General features: G+C 51.2%; 2 non-coding genes across 2 annotated transcripts; both read left to right on the forward strand.

The window, feature by feature from the left end:
- The first annotated feature begins 3,120 nt into the window (after positions 1–3,120).
- On the forward strand, positions 3,121–3,193 carry TRNAR-CCG (transfer RNA arginine (anticodon CCG)). The gene has a single exon. It is a non-coding gene; the product is annotated as a tRNA-Arg (tRNA).
- A 9,546-nt stretch (positions 3,194–12,739) lies between these two features.
- TRNAR-CCG (transfer RNA arginine (anticodon CCG)) lies at positions 12,740–12,812 on the forward strand. Its single transcript has one exon. It is a non-coding gene; the product is annotated as a tRNA-Arg (tRNA).
- Positions 12,813–15,641: the final 2,829 nt, after the last annotated feature.

Genomic DNA, 15,641 nt, shown 5'->3' on the forward strand with positions numbered 1-15,641 from the left:
CACTCAACCCTGATAGTACCTCTCTGATTGCATTTTGAAACACCTCCGCAGCAGAGGATACCCCGAAACTTAGCCTCTTGTATCTCCGGAGCCCAACGTGTGTAGAAAAAGTTGTTATATATCGACTCTCCGGTGCGAGCTCCAATTGGTGGTATCCCGCGTTGAGGTCCAACTTGGTGAACCACTTGGCTCCATTTAGGTCGGCGATAATGTCGTCCATTGTCGGCGTGATATGGCGCTCACGTTTTACAGCCGCGTTTGGAAGCCTCATATCCACGCATAATATAATGGCGCCAGGCTGTTTGGGTTTCGGCGCTACGACCAGGGGTGACACCCAGGGGGTCGGCCCATAAACTTTTTCGATGACTCCGAGGTCCTCCAGTCGTTTGAGTTCAGCCTCCACCTGCGGTCGTAGGTTCAATGGCACCCTCCGGTGCCTTAGAGCAACTGGACGCACTGTAGTGTCAATATGTAGTCGTACTTTTGTTCCTTTTAGTTTTCCTAGGCCGTTGAAGAGCGACGGAAAGTCTTGTAGAATACTGTCTGCGTGAGACTGGTGGACCTGGTTGGCAAAGAATACTAGCCCTAGATCTTCAGCCGTGTGACAGCTGATGAGTGTGCCCTTTTTTCCTTCCGTGATGTGGAATCGAGTTTCTGTTGAGTACTCGCCATTGACTATGATGGTGCTGATGACTCCTCTCAGAGGGAGGGGGTCGGTGCCCCCGTAAGTGTATATGCGCGCGCTGGATGGTGTCAGCGCTGGTTTGGGCGACATCTTCTCATATTGTTCAGAGTCCATCACGTTCACGGATGCTCCGGTGTCAATGAGTGCTCGCATTTCGGTCCCTTCCACTGACACGGTGCACATGGGTGGAGGTCTTCTTCTTGTGGATGCTCTGCTGACGTAGGAGATTACATACACTTCATCGTCCTCGTCATCCTCGTAGTATGGTCTCCTTTCTTGTGCCTGGCTGTCTGGGGGAGGACGTTCAGATTCCAGCGATAACAGTCTCACTCTTTGTGTTACAGATCTTCTCCCGAATCCTCCTCTGGATCTCGGGGCATTGGGCCTGTATCTTCCATCTTGACACACTGCTGCGAAGTGGTTCATGCGCCCGCACTTCAGGCAGGTCTTTCCTTTCGCACTGCATGTCGCGTTCGTCGGGTGGTCCCCCCCGCAATATGCACATTGAGCGTCTCGTGACTGCCATTGTCGCGGGCGAATGTTCTGTGGCCGTCTCTGTATTGCGTCTACCCTTTCCTCTTTGATCGGCGCCATCTTGGGGGAGTCCGGCCGCACCATCGGCGAACGCAGCGCGGTTTCCATCTCTTCTGCCCTTGCGTCTGAGAGTTCATGGGATCGCGCGAGGATGAGGATATCGTCTAGGGAGATACCCGGCTGTCGAAGAATCAGCTTCCTGAGTAGTTTCGACCGGCAACCAACAATGATTTGATCTCTTATCTCCTCCCTCGGGGTGGTAAATGGGCAGCTCGCGGCCAAGCGGCGCAGTCTAGCGTAGTACATGTCCATCGACTCTGCCTCTGTCTGCCACGCCCTCTTGAATTTAAATTTTTCGAAATCCAGATTTAGTTGGGGGTCAAAGTGGGCATTAAGGGCGTTTACTGCAGCATCGTAGTGATCATCAGCGCCCGTGTTCGGTAAGGTTTCGAATAGGTCATAAATTTCAGGGCCTCCATAAAGGATGAGGAGGGACCTCATGACCGTGCTGTCCGTTTCTCGGGTCCCCTTGAAGTACAAGTTAAGGCGACCCAGCCACGCCTTCCATCGGGGGGCCGCAGTCGCCGGGTCATCCGCTTCGCTGAAAGGCGGGAGAGGGGCCACCCCTGTTTGAGCATGACTGGTCACCTGGGGAGCCATGATGGGCTGTTGGGCAGGCCCTGCGGGTCCAGGATTAGTGGCTGGCGCCGCCTGCGCGGCATCCTGCGATCCGTTGTTCATAGCGCCTTACGTGGGCACGGGCGACCTTGGGGAGCCTTGGAAAGCCGACTGGGCACTGGGTAGGTGCAGGCGCAGGGTAGGAGAGGAAGCAGAGGCAGGTGACTTCCTGCAGTTCTGAGGCTCAGAGCAAACACACCAGCTCACTGAAATGCCAAAGTTCCTTTGAGGCTTGCATGCGGCAATGCTTGTTGGCTGCCGAGGGGAGAGGGCCTCTTCAGACGCTCAGGCGCGTAGGCAGGGTGAAGACGTTGGAGCAGGTCCCACGCTGGTTGGAAGGTGCAGGGCAGCCAGATTAGCCCTGGAGCAGACGTGCACCGTCGCTCGTCTTCGCCCCTCCCCCACCAGGGCAGCGCGCGGTAGGCGGCGTGCTTTCCCGAGGCCCAGAGCGCGCTCAGGATTGGGGGCCACACTAGGCCGCGGAAGCGCCGTGCAGGCGGGACGCAGGAAGGCACACTCACCCGGTCAGCACACGCGCCGAGTCCCGCCGGCTGAACACGCTCCCGGTGAGGAGACGCGTGGGCGGGTCTCGCGCAGGCCGGAGGTGCAGCGTCTACAGTGGAGGAGCAGGCCGCAGGGTGGGCAGCGCCGGATATCCTCACAGCCGGACCCAGGTGAGGAGGTCGACTGCAACCAAGCTGCAGCGGAGGGAGGCACAGCACGCACGAGGACGGTACCGGCCTCGTCGCCAGTGTACAGTGCGAGGTCGGGGCCTAGCACGTGGGAGACTCTGGCAATAAGGTGACACTGAGACTGGTTATTATCTGGTGCCGGAAAGACCCCGAGCGGTCTTCCGCCCGTTTATTTATACCTTGGGACGGTCCCGCCCCGAGGGTGCATGGATGCGTGGGGCAAGTGGATACATTGTCCTGTTAGGGCCGGGTGGCTCTCTACAGGGGAGATGCACCGTGTTCACTAGCGCTTATCCAGGCGTCGGGTACGGAGCACAGGTGACGCCTCCACAACTCTTTGCAACAGGGTCCGGGCGCCTCGGAGTCTGAAGCCCATGCTTCCGGTTAGGGACCCCTGCTGCTCCCGCTCATTTCGCTGGGATCACCCGCGAGAAACGATAATTTCCATTTGATCCTCCTCAGTTACGTTCAGTGCGAGCGCGCGCTGAGTAGCCACCATGAGACTTCCTGTACCCAAACTGTTCTACAGCTGGCCCAGTGGCCTAATGGATAAGGCATCAGCCTCCGGAGCTGGGGATTGTGGGTTCAAGTCCCACCTGGGTCGTGTCAGGAGGTTTTTATACCTGTGGAAAAAGAAATCACCTTCAAGATCACAATATAAAAAGATGTTTGGAAAGCCATAGTTCTTGTATTTAAATGCGAGACCTATGGCATTTGATTCGAAGTTCTTTAAGGAGTTTGCAAACAAATGTTGGCAAATATTGACAACGGCCACCAAATGTTTAAATACAAAATTAAACAAGCATTTACAATGCAACGGTTTCGCCTTTGGAAAAGTTAGAGCGATTGGCAATGTAAAGGACAATGCCATTTGTTTATCTGTTTTCAAAACCAACACAAATACAAATGTTGTCATTTACAATGCCAATAGCTCAAACTTTTCCAAAGGCGAAACCGTTGCATTGTAAATGCTTGTTTTATCAAGTGCCTAAGCCAAGTTCCAAGATCAGCTACTGAGCTAGTTAACCACATCTCCTTTTCTTGTCATGAATTATGCTAATGTGCTTCCTGTCTTGAAGACGTGAGTTTAGGGATGCATTGGAATGGCAGGTTGATTTTATGTCAGCTAGTAGCTCTGGGTGAATTGTAGGAGATTGAACTCATCCATGGTGGTATGATCTTCTCCACACTGCCAGTGTGAGTGTGCTTAATGTCTAGTCACGCGCAGGGATGTACTGCAATCGGACTCCATCAACAAGAAAGGGGTAATGTACTAACTTGCCTGCCTGTCCATCCCAACATGGATGCCTATGGCCAATTCTGCTCTTTGGATAAATTGACTGAACTTGGGCATACTAACACACTACAAATGGTTTGAAAAACATATGCCCCACAACTGATTCAGCTTCATGTGATGCCATATAAATATAGGTATACATTAAAAATTACAGTGCCTGCCTAAAAGGGGGGATTCTTTCAATTCTGTGTTTTCACTTAATTTCCATCTTGCTGACTCGTTTGGAATGGAGTAGTTAAACAGGAATCTGGCCATTTTCCTTATCAGGCTATTCTTTTTGTGGAGGATGTGGCAAGCGATCTAATTAGTGAGGGCATCAGTTCCCTACAGCAAAGTAAACTCATACCCGGCTGCCACTAAAAAGGGTGTGTCCATTTCGTAACCAGGAATGTATAAAAACCAGTCGGACAGTAGCTTCAAATTATTCCCCATTTTTGGTAGAACACTTTAAATCAAGGATAAAACCCCAACACTTATTTTCGGCTAGTTAAAACCCCAATCTAAGCATACCCTCCTGATTTAGCAACCTCTTTTAAACAAGGAGCTAAGCTTTGAAACAAACGCCTATGCCTGGTTCTTATAAGACTACCAGTAGGCCTTGTGAATATTACTTTTCTCGGTCAATTGGTAGTGGATCTTGGCAACTGTTGCAGCTGACAGGAGGTCTTTTTACAGCAAAGCTTTTGACATCGGCAATGGCAGATTGCAATATTGATTAAAGACTATCGTCAGGCGGGTGCCGGGGGAGCAAGCAGACAGCGGGGCTGCTGGCGCTGGTAACTGCTTGGAAGTGACCCTAGCTCCTCCCTCCCACGAGGATGATGGCGGCAGGTAGCCAGCGTTTCAGCATCTCCTGCCTCATGTGAGCAACCTGTGCAGTTCGATGAGGCGGTTCGGCGGATTTTGTGGTCCTGGCAGTTTATCGGCGTCCATTTCGGTCTTCTGCATATAATTCATGCTTCCCGGGGCGAAAATCCTCTCGGTGCCTAGTCGGAGGACGGAGAACGGAAGGCGTTGTCCTAGGAGGCCCCGCAGGTCTTCCCTCAGCAAAGATCAGCAAAGCAGTGGCAAGAACAAGAGCCACTCTCTCCAAATTCCTGCGGATTCAGCTGCGGCGGTTTGCTTGTAGCTGCAACGATTCCCTGCCCAGACGCCAGCACCTTTCTAAACCGGGTCTCGCTTCTTTGTTGGCGGCGGCAGGTGAGCTCCGAACTATTTTTCTCAAAAGAGATAAGAAGGGGAAGAAGGGGAAGTCATAGTCGCACCAGGGCCGGCTCTAGGCTCATGGTGGCCCTGTGCAGGGAGCGTAGGCGGGGGCCCCGGCAGATGACGGTAAAGGACATGATGGGCAGTGGCGTCACTAGGGTTGGTGTCACCCAGTGCGAGTAAGTCATGGTGTCACCCCCTCATGACTTTTAGCACCACACAAACTTCTAGGTGTCAAGAGGCAAAATATGATTGCCGGAGAATCACCTTGGTGGGACTCTGCCATCATGTGGGCGGTCCAAGAGCCCACATGACATGATCAGCTGACCTGCCCATGTGGTGGGGCCACACACTTGTCAACTGATTCCAGCAGTGTCGCACTGTCTTTAAAAGACCAGCGTTTGAAGATCTGACAGACTCCTCTGCAGCCTCCATTGATGACCATAGACTGTCGTCGCAGAGGGCACCAGTCAGTGCACTCTCCCCTGAGACCCAGGCCAAGTCTTGAGAGGAGCCCCTGCTACCTACTTAGACGCTAGCAGCAGAGCTCCATTAACTGAAGCCTCAAATGGGTACTCCAAGCTCTGCAATGACAACTCAAACTCTAGACAATACTTGCAGTAGCCCAAAACTATCAGAGCCTAGGACCCTACCTACAGTGCAATGCAAGAGCACAGCAAGCATCGCTAAGTCACCACGCAAGTCCTGTCATTTGAGACCTATGCGTTATCAAAAGAGGATACTCCAGCCCTTATGGGAAGTTACTGCCTAATACGTTCATGTCATTTGTAGCACTTTCTGTGGATAACTTTTTATCCTTGAACACGTTTATTGCGATGGGACATGTAGTTTTCTTTTATACGTCATACAGAATGGGCACAATACAAATCCAGAGCAAACACAAGGAGAGGATGGACGGAGAACTGAAACTTTTCAGACACCCCCACTCACAGATCTGGGTTGAATCCATCATCATTCTTTAGCTCACTTAGCCACCTCAGTTCAGACCCAATTATACGCAAATCAGTCTTGACCCTGTGCCTCATGGGAACAATCCAGCCTGAACTGCCGAGCCAGGTCGTCCCTGAACCGGATACAAGCATCCTGGCCGCCACCTGGAAATGCCACTTGTGCTCAGGGTTGCTCTAAGACGTTTTAAAAGACTTGTTTCTTGGTTTATTTTGAGAGAACATTTCATCAGTTCCTAGCATCAGGCGGAACATTTTGAACTGAATACCTTTCCGTAACTTGATTACAAAAAATTTGATTGTCGACTGTTTTGAATTCCAACATGTTAACGCAAACCGCTGTAGAAAACCATAAAGGAAACCAATAAAACAAGAGCACTTCTTGTTAGATTTACGAAGAAACTGAAAATGTAGGAGTGAAATGACTAAACTAAGGAAAATGCACTCTGGCTGCCCAAGGAGGAGGAGGGAAGAGGCCGAGGATTTAAGACATCTGAGAAAACACGCTTTTAATGAACTAAGAAAGAACCTGGCACGTGTGTGGGGCTAAATATGAATGTATTGTGGACACCTTGCCTACTAAATTCTACTTTCTATTGTTTTAAAACAGAAGTACACAACTACTGCGCGCGACCCTGACTCGTGTGCTGCCAAACATGCGTACAAGTAATCTCTCTAGTGAACCAAATACTAGTTGTAACTTGGATGCAGCGCGCACTGCTGAAGAATTTATCATACAATATAACTCAATTGCTCTATAAAATTGTTCAACACATTAGTCATTTAATCTCTGTTATAAACACCGAGCTTATTTTTCAATGCTATGCACCGGTCTTTATTTGTATAGGGAAGTGTGTGCCCAGTTCAGCTGCATCCCCGATTTGTGTCAGTGGCCCTATATTTTAACATCACCTTGCAGGAGAGCCTGGGAGCGGATGGGGTGTGAGTGACAGTGGGGGCTCACAGAGCCTTACACCGCGGAACCAGGCTGGGCTTCCGTGTGAGTCACTCCTAATGCATGCAATTACATATTGAAACCTGAGGCCGCAGCCCCGCTCCCAGGCAGGGTCACTCATGCTTTCTGCAGACCGGACAGACCCACGGCCAGACCAACCCACCGGATATTGTTGAGTTATTCAGTGGCCCCCCTCGTCACGGCAGGGTCTGCTCGTGCAGACTGGTCGCTCTTGTTTATTTCATCACGGTCACGGACACGCTTCCAGCTGGTTCTCAAGGAGGCGGGAATCTCGGCGCAGGTATCTCCCTGTCAGTGGCCCTCGGCACACGCCACGAGGAGGCGCTGCCTTCAAATTTGGTAGGCACGGGGAGATTAAAGATTTGCAGAATCACAGGGCGTGGAGTCGCCCCGAGGCTCGAACCTTGGTGTCCCAGCTCCAAAGTCTGCAGTCTAGCCCTGAGACCACATGCATGCACTTGGGGACCCGTATGCATACACATGCACAGAGTGCACGCAGTCTGGATTTCAAGACATGGGGCGGTTTATGCGTACAAGCAGTGTGGAGCCGACTGCATATTCTTGGAGAGCCCCGTTCTCTGTTCATGTGTCCCCCTCCAAATCTTGCACAGAGACCTTTCTACCCCTTTTAACCGGGTCTATTTTTATCGGGAGTGCCTTATGTCACTAAGGGTTCTCTACTAGACTGGGCACTGTTTATGGGGCCTGCTGGGAAAAGTTGGGTTCGGTGTATACTACGCATTGCGGCAAAACACGGCGGCTGCAGTATTGGCTAAACGGAAACCTATCTTCATTAATCGCTTGCTTGCCAATGCCACATGTGACGCGGTGATTACTGTACCCACAAGCACTGCTGCTGCAGAAAATAAATATCATCATTGAGAGATCACGGAGAATGGATCTGCCCTTACCCGGCAGGTGGGTTCTTCTTCACTTTATTCTCTCTCAGTCACTAGTCTGAGCTCACTCAGGCTCAGCTTTTGTCCGACAGACTCGACGACCACCAAATAATGGCTGGCAGCGGCTGCAGAGAGAGAGTACTACGTCGAGGAGCTGGAGTACTAGTGTACGACATACGCCACGCCACCACAAGTTACGCACGTCGCGGGGAAGCAGGGTTAGGTTGAGTCTGCGCAGCCGCGCAGATCACTCTATCCTGGCTGGTTTCCGGCGTCTGTGCGTGCCAGCTGAGCCAGCCGGGTGACAGTCATGATTTGAAACACCCCGGCGGCCTGCTGCCCAATCAGGAACGTCGAACGAGGTCGGTGCGGGCAGAGCCAGGGAAGTTAAAGGGACTCGGGAGAAGGGGGGTGACTCGTCCTGACTGTCAGGGCTTGGATTGGATTCGGAACTACTCATGTCGTCGTCGGAACTTAGTATTGGAAGCCGGGAGGCCGCCAAATCCTGCCAGGGGGGCCGCCAGTGCCACGAGATCATTGATCCTCCTCGTCGTGGATCCGATCCGATCCTTGTCGTGGCGGCCCCTGGGGTTTGGCGGCCCTGTGCAGTTGCACAGTTTGCACATGCCTAGGGCCGGCCCTGGTCGCACGGAATTAAAAACGAGATTATTTCTTCAGGAAAGGCATTCTCTTCGCCTGAATAATGAGCCAGCGTCATTGTTAAAACAAGTCAGGTCCCGGGCCGCGCTGTGATTGGCTGACGTCACGGGGGTTTCCCGGCCGGCAGCCAATCACAGCGCGGCCCAGGAATGACGTCACGGGGGTGTCCCGGGCCGGCAGCCAATCGCAGCGCGGCCCGGGACAAAGGGGCGGGGCTTAAAAAAAGCACCAGAAACGCCCCCGAATCGCGTTTTCGTGAGAAAGCGCGATTGACAGCCTCTGTCTCCCAATGGCTAGTCTCCATTTATGGAGCTAGCCAATTGGAAACAGAGGCTGTCCTAACCTCACTATTAAAAACAATAGATTTCGATCTGGGAGTGGCTTCGCCCCTCGCCAGGTTTCGAAACCTAAAAACGCAACTCTGGCCCATAGAAGAAATAGAGCATAAAGCGCTTACAAGGACCATGATTAGAGTTTATACTGTCCCAATTTGTGTGTACTTCTTATGATTAGGAAAATAGGTAACAATATTGCAAAAGCAAAGTAGACATTTTATATGAGACAGAGCAGCAATGCCTTCATAGTGAGCACGTCCAGTGCAGGGTTTTGGGTTTTTACTCTTTCTGGATCTTGTGGCTCTGTTCATCTCATAATAATACACTCTCATGGCTTATCTCTGATGGCATCATCAAGGGTTCCGTCCTATTACCTGTCATATTCATTTCTGCCAGTAGAACCTATGTCATTTATGGCCTCTTCAGCCAGTCCTGCCTTGTTAGTACATAGTACACAGTATTCTGGGAAGTGTTGTTTCACTTTTCAGATTCAACCCGGGCAAAGTGCTGTTCGAATAAGTGTGAGCACAGTTCGAAGGTGTCTCAAATAACATAGTCACTAGGCAGAGCGTTTTTAATAGTGATTTTTGTATTGCACTCGGCTTACGAGACAGCTAAAGCGGCAGGTAAACCAGATTTAAAATAATACAATCATGTATATAAAGACTGGCTTTGGGTTAGCCCTCTTCTCCATTGATATGTTCAGCTGCCTTTCACACTTTGCTTCCTCCCACCACATTCAGCTTGGACTAATGGGTCAGGCTCTTCAGGCAGTGTCACTCTTTCCCTTTTAGAGAGGGCATTTTCATGATCAAATGAACACATCATTTTAAAAAGAAGTTACAGGACTTGTGCAATACACATCCATACATACACCTACCTATCTCAGATTTCCATAGGACACGCCTTCTGCTGGCATCATCGCCTTCGACCTCACTGCCACATTCAGATGCCTCAGCCTAGGATGACCAGATTACTCCTTGTCACAAGGACACAGCTTTTCCAGTTCAGGGTTTTGATATAACATAGCAGTGCATTCTGGGAGTTGTTTTCTTGGTTCATTGTAAGCTAAATTGGACTAGTATACCTGATAACGATGACATGTACAGGCAAAAAGTCCAAAAGGGTTACCTCAGGGACTGGTCATCCTACCTATAATGCCCCCTGAAGCCACTCTCTCCACTCTTCCAATCTTGCTCCCTCTGTCAGTCTGATCAATTAATCAATCAATCAAAGCATTTATATAGCGCACTACTCACCCGGAGGGTCTCAAGGCGCTAGGGGAGGGGGGGTCCGCTACTGCTCGAACAGCCAGGTCTTGAGCTGCTTCCTGAAGGCAAGGTGGTCCTGGGTCAGTCGGAGGTGGGTCGGGAGGGAGTTCCAAGTCTTGGCGGCCAGGTAGGAGAAGGACCTTCCTCCTGTGGTGGCTCTTCGGATGCGGGGGACGGAGGCGAGGGCGTGGCCGGTCGATCGAAGCTGGCGTGTGGGGGCGTAGAAGTTGAGGCGGCTGTTGAGGTATCCTGGGCCTTGGTTGTGTAGGGCATTGTGTGCGTGGGTGAGGAGACGGAAGGTGATTCTCTTGTTGACCGGGAGCCAGTGCAGATCTCTCAGGTGTCCGGAGATGTGGCTGCGTCGGGGGATGTCCAGGATGAGTCGTGCAGAGGCGTTCTGAATCCGCTGGAGTCTCTTCTGGAGTTTGGCGGTGGTTCCGGCGTAGAGGAAGTTGCCGTAGTCCAGACGGCTGGTGACGAGGGCCTGGGTGACCGTCTTCCTGGTCTCGGTGGGGATCCACCGGAAGATCTTACGTAGCATGCGCAGGATGTTGAAGCACGACGAGGAGACGGCGTTGACTTGTCTGGTCATGGAGAGGGAGGAGTCCAGGATGAAGCCCAGGTTGCGTGCGTGGTCTGTTGGTTTGGGTGCGCTGCCCAGGGCGGGGGGCCACCAGGAGTCATCCCAGGCGGAGGGTGAAGATCCCAGGATGAGGACTTCCGTCTTGTCCGAATTCAGTTTCAGGCGGCTGTTCATCATCCATTTGGCTACGTCTGTCATCCCTTCGTGTAGGTTGGCTCTGGCGGTGGCGGGGTCGTTGGTGAGGGAGAGGATTAGCTGGGTGTCGTCGGCGTAGGAGATGATGTTGAGGTTGTGTTGGCGTGCGATGGCTGCGAGGGGGCTCATGTAGACGTTGAAGAGGGTTGGGCTGAGTGAGGAGCCTTGGGGAACGCCACAGATGACTTCGGTGGCTTCTGATCTGAACGGGGGGAGGCGGACTCTCTGTGTCCTTCCGGCGAGGAACAAGATGATCCATTCCAGTGCTTTCTCCTGGATTCCGACGTTGCTGAGGCGCCGCACTAGGGTACGGTGGCAGACAGTGTCGAAGGCCGCGGAGAGGTCTAGGAGGATGAGGGCCGCTGTATCTCCGTTGTCGAGCAGGGCTCGGATGTCATCGGTGGCTGCGATCAGGGCGGTCTCGGTGCTGTGGTTGGCCCGGAAGCCAGACTGCGAGAGGTCGAGGGATCCGTTCGTCTCGAGGAAGGTGGCCAGCTGCTTGTTGACGGTCTTCTCGATGACTTTAGCAGGAAACGGGAGCAGCGAGATGGGGCGGTAGTTCTTGAGGTCGGTGGGGTCGGCTGATGGCTTCTTTAGTAGAGCGCTGAGTTTGGCGTGCTTCCAGCTCTCCGGGAAGGTAGCGGTGTTGAAGGAGGTGTTGATGATGTCCCGCAGGTGGGGTGCGATGACAGCGTCGGCCTTGTTGAAGACGTGGTGAGGGCAGGGGTCGGTCGGAGATCACACAAGCAGCTGCTGTTATGCCAAGAAACGTATGCCGAGAGCTCTGGGGTTTCCCAGATCCATGTATGAGGAGGTCGCCAAACTGAGTCTGGCTGTTTTATGTGGAATCCTGGGACTTGCAGATTCATTCAATTGTAAGTGAAGGAAGGCATGTAAAACGCTGCAAATAAAAACTCTTCATGGAAGAGCTACTGATACATGGACCTGGGAAACTTCACATCTCTCAATGTGATCTGATATGCCCAGGACTCACCCTTTGCCACCTTTCCAAAATATGCAACCTAGTCTTTTCCCCCTCACTCACTCACCCTACATTGTCTCCCTCCTTTCAAATACAGAGGTTTTTTGCCTAAGGTGGCCAGACAACTCCGTTTTACAAGAACACAGGTTTTCCAATTTTGTATTATTTTTACACATCAATGTTTTTACGCAAATTAGTACAATTGAACAAAAACAAGACTACTATTTCCAGAATGCACTTTTAAGTTTACTGAGAACCCTTGGCACAGGGTGACCGTGCGCGTCACCTAGTAATCCATTCATGAAGAGTTTGCCTCCATAGAGAGCGTGCTCCGTGCGGATTTGCTCCAGGCAGTGCTAAAACTTGTTGGAGTGCACCCCGGGATATGTAGTTCTTCGTGTCCGTCAGAACAGAGAATAAGAAAGTGAAAATGGCAGAAGTAGTCAGTCGATCAGAGTAACTTTGGTTGATGTGCTCTCGAGTGTGCATGGGATGGGAGGGTACCTCTTGAAGGGGAGAGGCACTGTGTTCACAAGCCCTTGTCAGGTACGGGAGGTGCATGGGTGACGTGTTCTGCGGCCTCCACAGCTCTTTGCAACAGGGTCTTGGTGCCCCAGAATCTGAAGCCCATGCGTCCGGTTAAGGACCCCTGCTGTTCCCCCTCATTTCGCTGGCTTCACCCGCGGGAAATGATAATTTCCATCTGATCCTCCCCAACTTCCGTTCAGCGCGAGCTGAGTAGCCATGAGACTTCCTGTACCCAAACTGTTACACAGCTGGCCCAGTGGCCTAATGGATAAGGCATCAGCCTCCGAAGCTGGGGATGTTGGGTTCAAGTCCCACCTGGGTCGTATCGGGAGATTTTTATACCTGGGGAAAAATAAATCAACAATATAAAAAGATATTTGGAAAAAGAAATCAACAAGATCACAATATAAAAAGATATTTGGAATGCAATAGTTCTTGTATTTAAATGGGAGACTCGTGGCATTGGATTAGAAGTGGCCGCCTTTGTCCTGGCTGCTTTAAAAGTGAAAGCACGCACGGAGCGCTGAATGTAAACGAAGCACGCCGTCGTGCTTGCAGTAGGAGAAAGGTATTAAAGAAAATAGATCACATATACCATGTAACATCCATAGTGCCAATATCGTCCCCACTCACCAGCCCTCCCATAGCAACATGCATGTAGCATAAATAAGCAGACAAGACAACTTTTTGGTGGAGAAAGTTGTTGCAGGTTTATTAGCATACAAATATGCCAACATGGTGGGTTATCTTACAGGCGATCCAAAGGCAAGCCGCCCCTCGCGGCCTACCACCTGATGAGCCAAAGTTGCATCGTGACTTAGCCAATCGATGCTTAGCGGTTGGGTGAGGGGATAGCCACTCCCACTTCCGGTGAACCATCGGTCCACACTCTTGCTCACCCCCCCCGCTACGAGGGGCAGAGCGTTCCAGCGACCCCCGGTTGTACAGGTTTAAAAAAAAAAAAAAATTATAAACAATTTTTATTGGCATTTCTAGTCATATACATACAATTTGGCAGAAAATCTGACGTCACGGCATAAGTTCCACAATGATACAGTTTGGCATTTGTGTACGATTCATTATATTATCGACAGTGGCCGTTGGCACAAAGCATAGTCATAAGCAGGTTCAACCCACACAGTACAGGCATCGTATTCATCAACAGTGTATTTCCCTCCTCCATTGTCGCCCTCCCCCAATCCTATCGGTCATAGACTCTACAGCAATTTACAATTATCGGCAATATCCCAGCATCTTCGCCCACCATCACTGCCAGGCCGTTCATTGGATCTATTCTGTCACTTGTCCACACTTTTGTATCCTGTGCCTTCGCATATCCTCCAATTCCTGATCTGAGCCCCTTCCCCAGAATCGCCTTCGTCCGCTACCAGCCTCTTTTCCAAATATAATGCTCAATAGTTCTTTTGGGCGGTTGCGAGGGGGGAGTAACTCACTGTACAGTCCTGTGTGGGTACAACAATATAGCATATCCCTGGACCATCTGGCCAGTGTCGGGGTGGGTCCCTTCATCCAGGTGATCGCTACACAGCTTCTAGTTACCAGGAAAGCTATATTCCCCAGCCTGCGCTGTTTTGGGGCAACATCTTTGGAGTAACCTAGTAATGCAAGCAATGGTGTGGGAGTTAAGGACAAGTCAGTGACCCTATTCACTTCCGCATAAACTGCGCACCAGAAATATGTAATCTTCGGGCACAGCCAGGCTATATGCAAAAAGTTGCAGTTTGCTCTGGGCACCTTTCACAGTTCGGAGCATCTCGCAGTCCATGTCGGAACAGTCGTTCGGGAGTGTAATACAACGGTGTTGACCGTTAAGAGAGACTCTTTTAACATTAGCGCAGCAATATTTCCATTTGTCCTCTGACAGCTCAGTCCCTATGTCAGTCTGTCATTCCAATCTGGGTTTTGCATAATGTGTCGTTCTCTCCCCAAGTGTGATACTATATAGCAGCGATATTAAATGTGCTGAAGTCTTAGCAGTGGCCACATATTGATATGCCAATATCGTAGGTGGTTCTGCCATGTTTTCCCTAACAGTGCTCGAAGGGCCAATCTTACCCGGTGAAACTGGAATCTAGCCAGCAGCGGCGCCTTCGGACTATCTTCCGCGAACCGCTCCATTAAGGAACAGATCATCCATGGTTGTAATATTTATTTTCGCGAGTGATGACAGGACACCCCTGTCTGTGCAAGGTCCCAGCCATGAGCACCATTCCAAGCTGGCCTCCGTAGCATACAGCAGCGAGCAGACCTGTGCATCTTTCAGATAGTGCCAGGCATGTGTAACCGCATTAAGTGAGTCAATCAAACCCGTACGCCTATTTCGGGGTCAAGCCATGAGTGCTGGTAATGGAGTAGGATCCACGACTATGCCTTCTATGAGTATGTGTGGGGCGTTGGAAGGGCCGTGCATCCATCCGTACGCGTGTGCGCCCTGTGTGGCGCGATAGTATAATTCAAGGTTCGGGGTTTGCAGACCCCCGTCCTCGTAGGGTCGTATAAGGACATTCCATGCCACTCTTGGCTGCTTACCAGCCCATACCAGCTTCAGCACCAGTGTGTGTAATTGCCTGAAAAACGAGCTAGACAGTACCATGGGGATATTGCTAAACAGGAACAGAAAACGGGGGAGTACAATCATTTTGAGAAGTGAAATGCGACCCATCACTGAGAGAGGAAGGGTTATCCATTTCTCTACGTTCTCTTCAAGTTTGGAGACGGCCACACCATAATTCTCACGCAGTACCACCTCCGCGTCTGTGTGAAGCCGTATTCCCAGGTATCTTACTGAGTCGGTGGTCCACTGTATAGGGTAGTCCGAGTCCACCCTATTCGTGGCTGGAGCGAGAGCGAACATTACCGTTTTATTCCAGTTCACTCCAATACCTGAGAGCTAACCAAACATCACAATGTCTCTCAGCACTCGCGAGAGGTTAGCCTCCGGGTCGCGCACATAAAGTAACGTATCATCTGCATACGTAGATACTATCAGATTGTACCCTGGGAAGCGAATGCTGCGGTGTCCATGATACTCCCGTAAGGCACACGCAAGGGGTTCCGCCACTAAGGCGTACAGTAGGGGAGAAAGTGGACACCCCTGCCTAGTCCCACGTCTGATACTGAAGGGTTCTGTC

This window comes from Lissotriton helveticus, chromosome 11, assembly GCF_964261635.1.
Source record: "Lissotriton helveticus chromosome 11, aLisHel1.1, whole genome shotgun sequence".
NCBI classification, from domain to species: domain Eukaryota; kingdom Metazoa; phylum Chordata; class Amphibia; order Caudata; family Salamandridae; genus Lissotriton; species Lissotriton helveticus.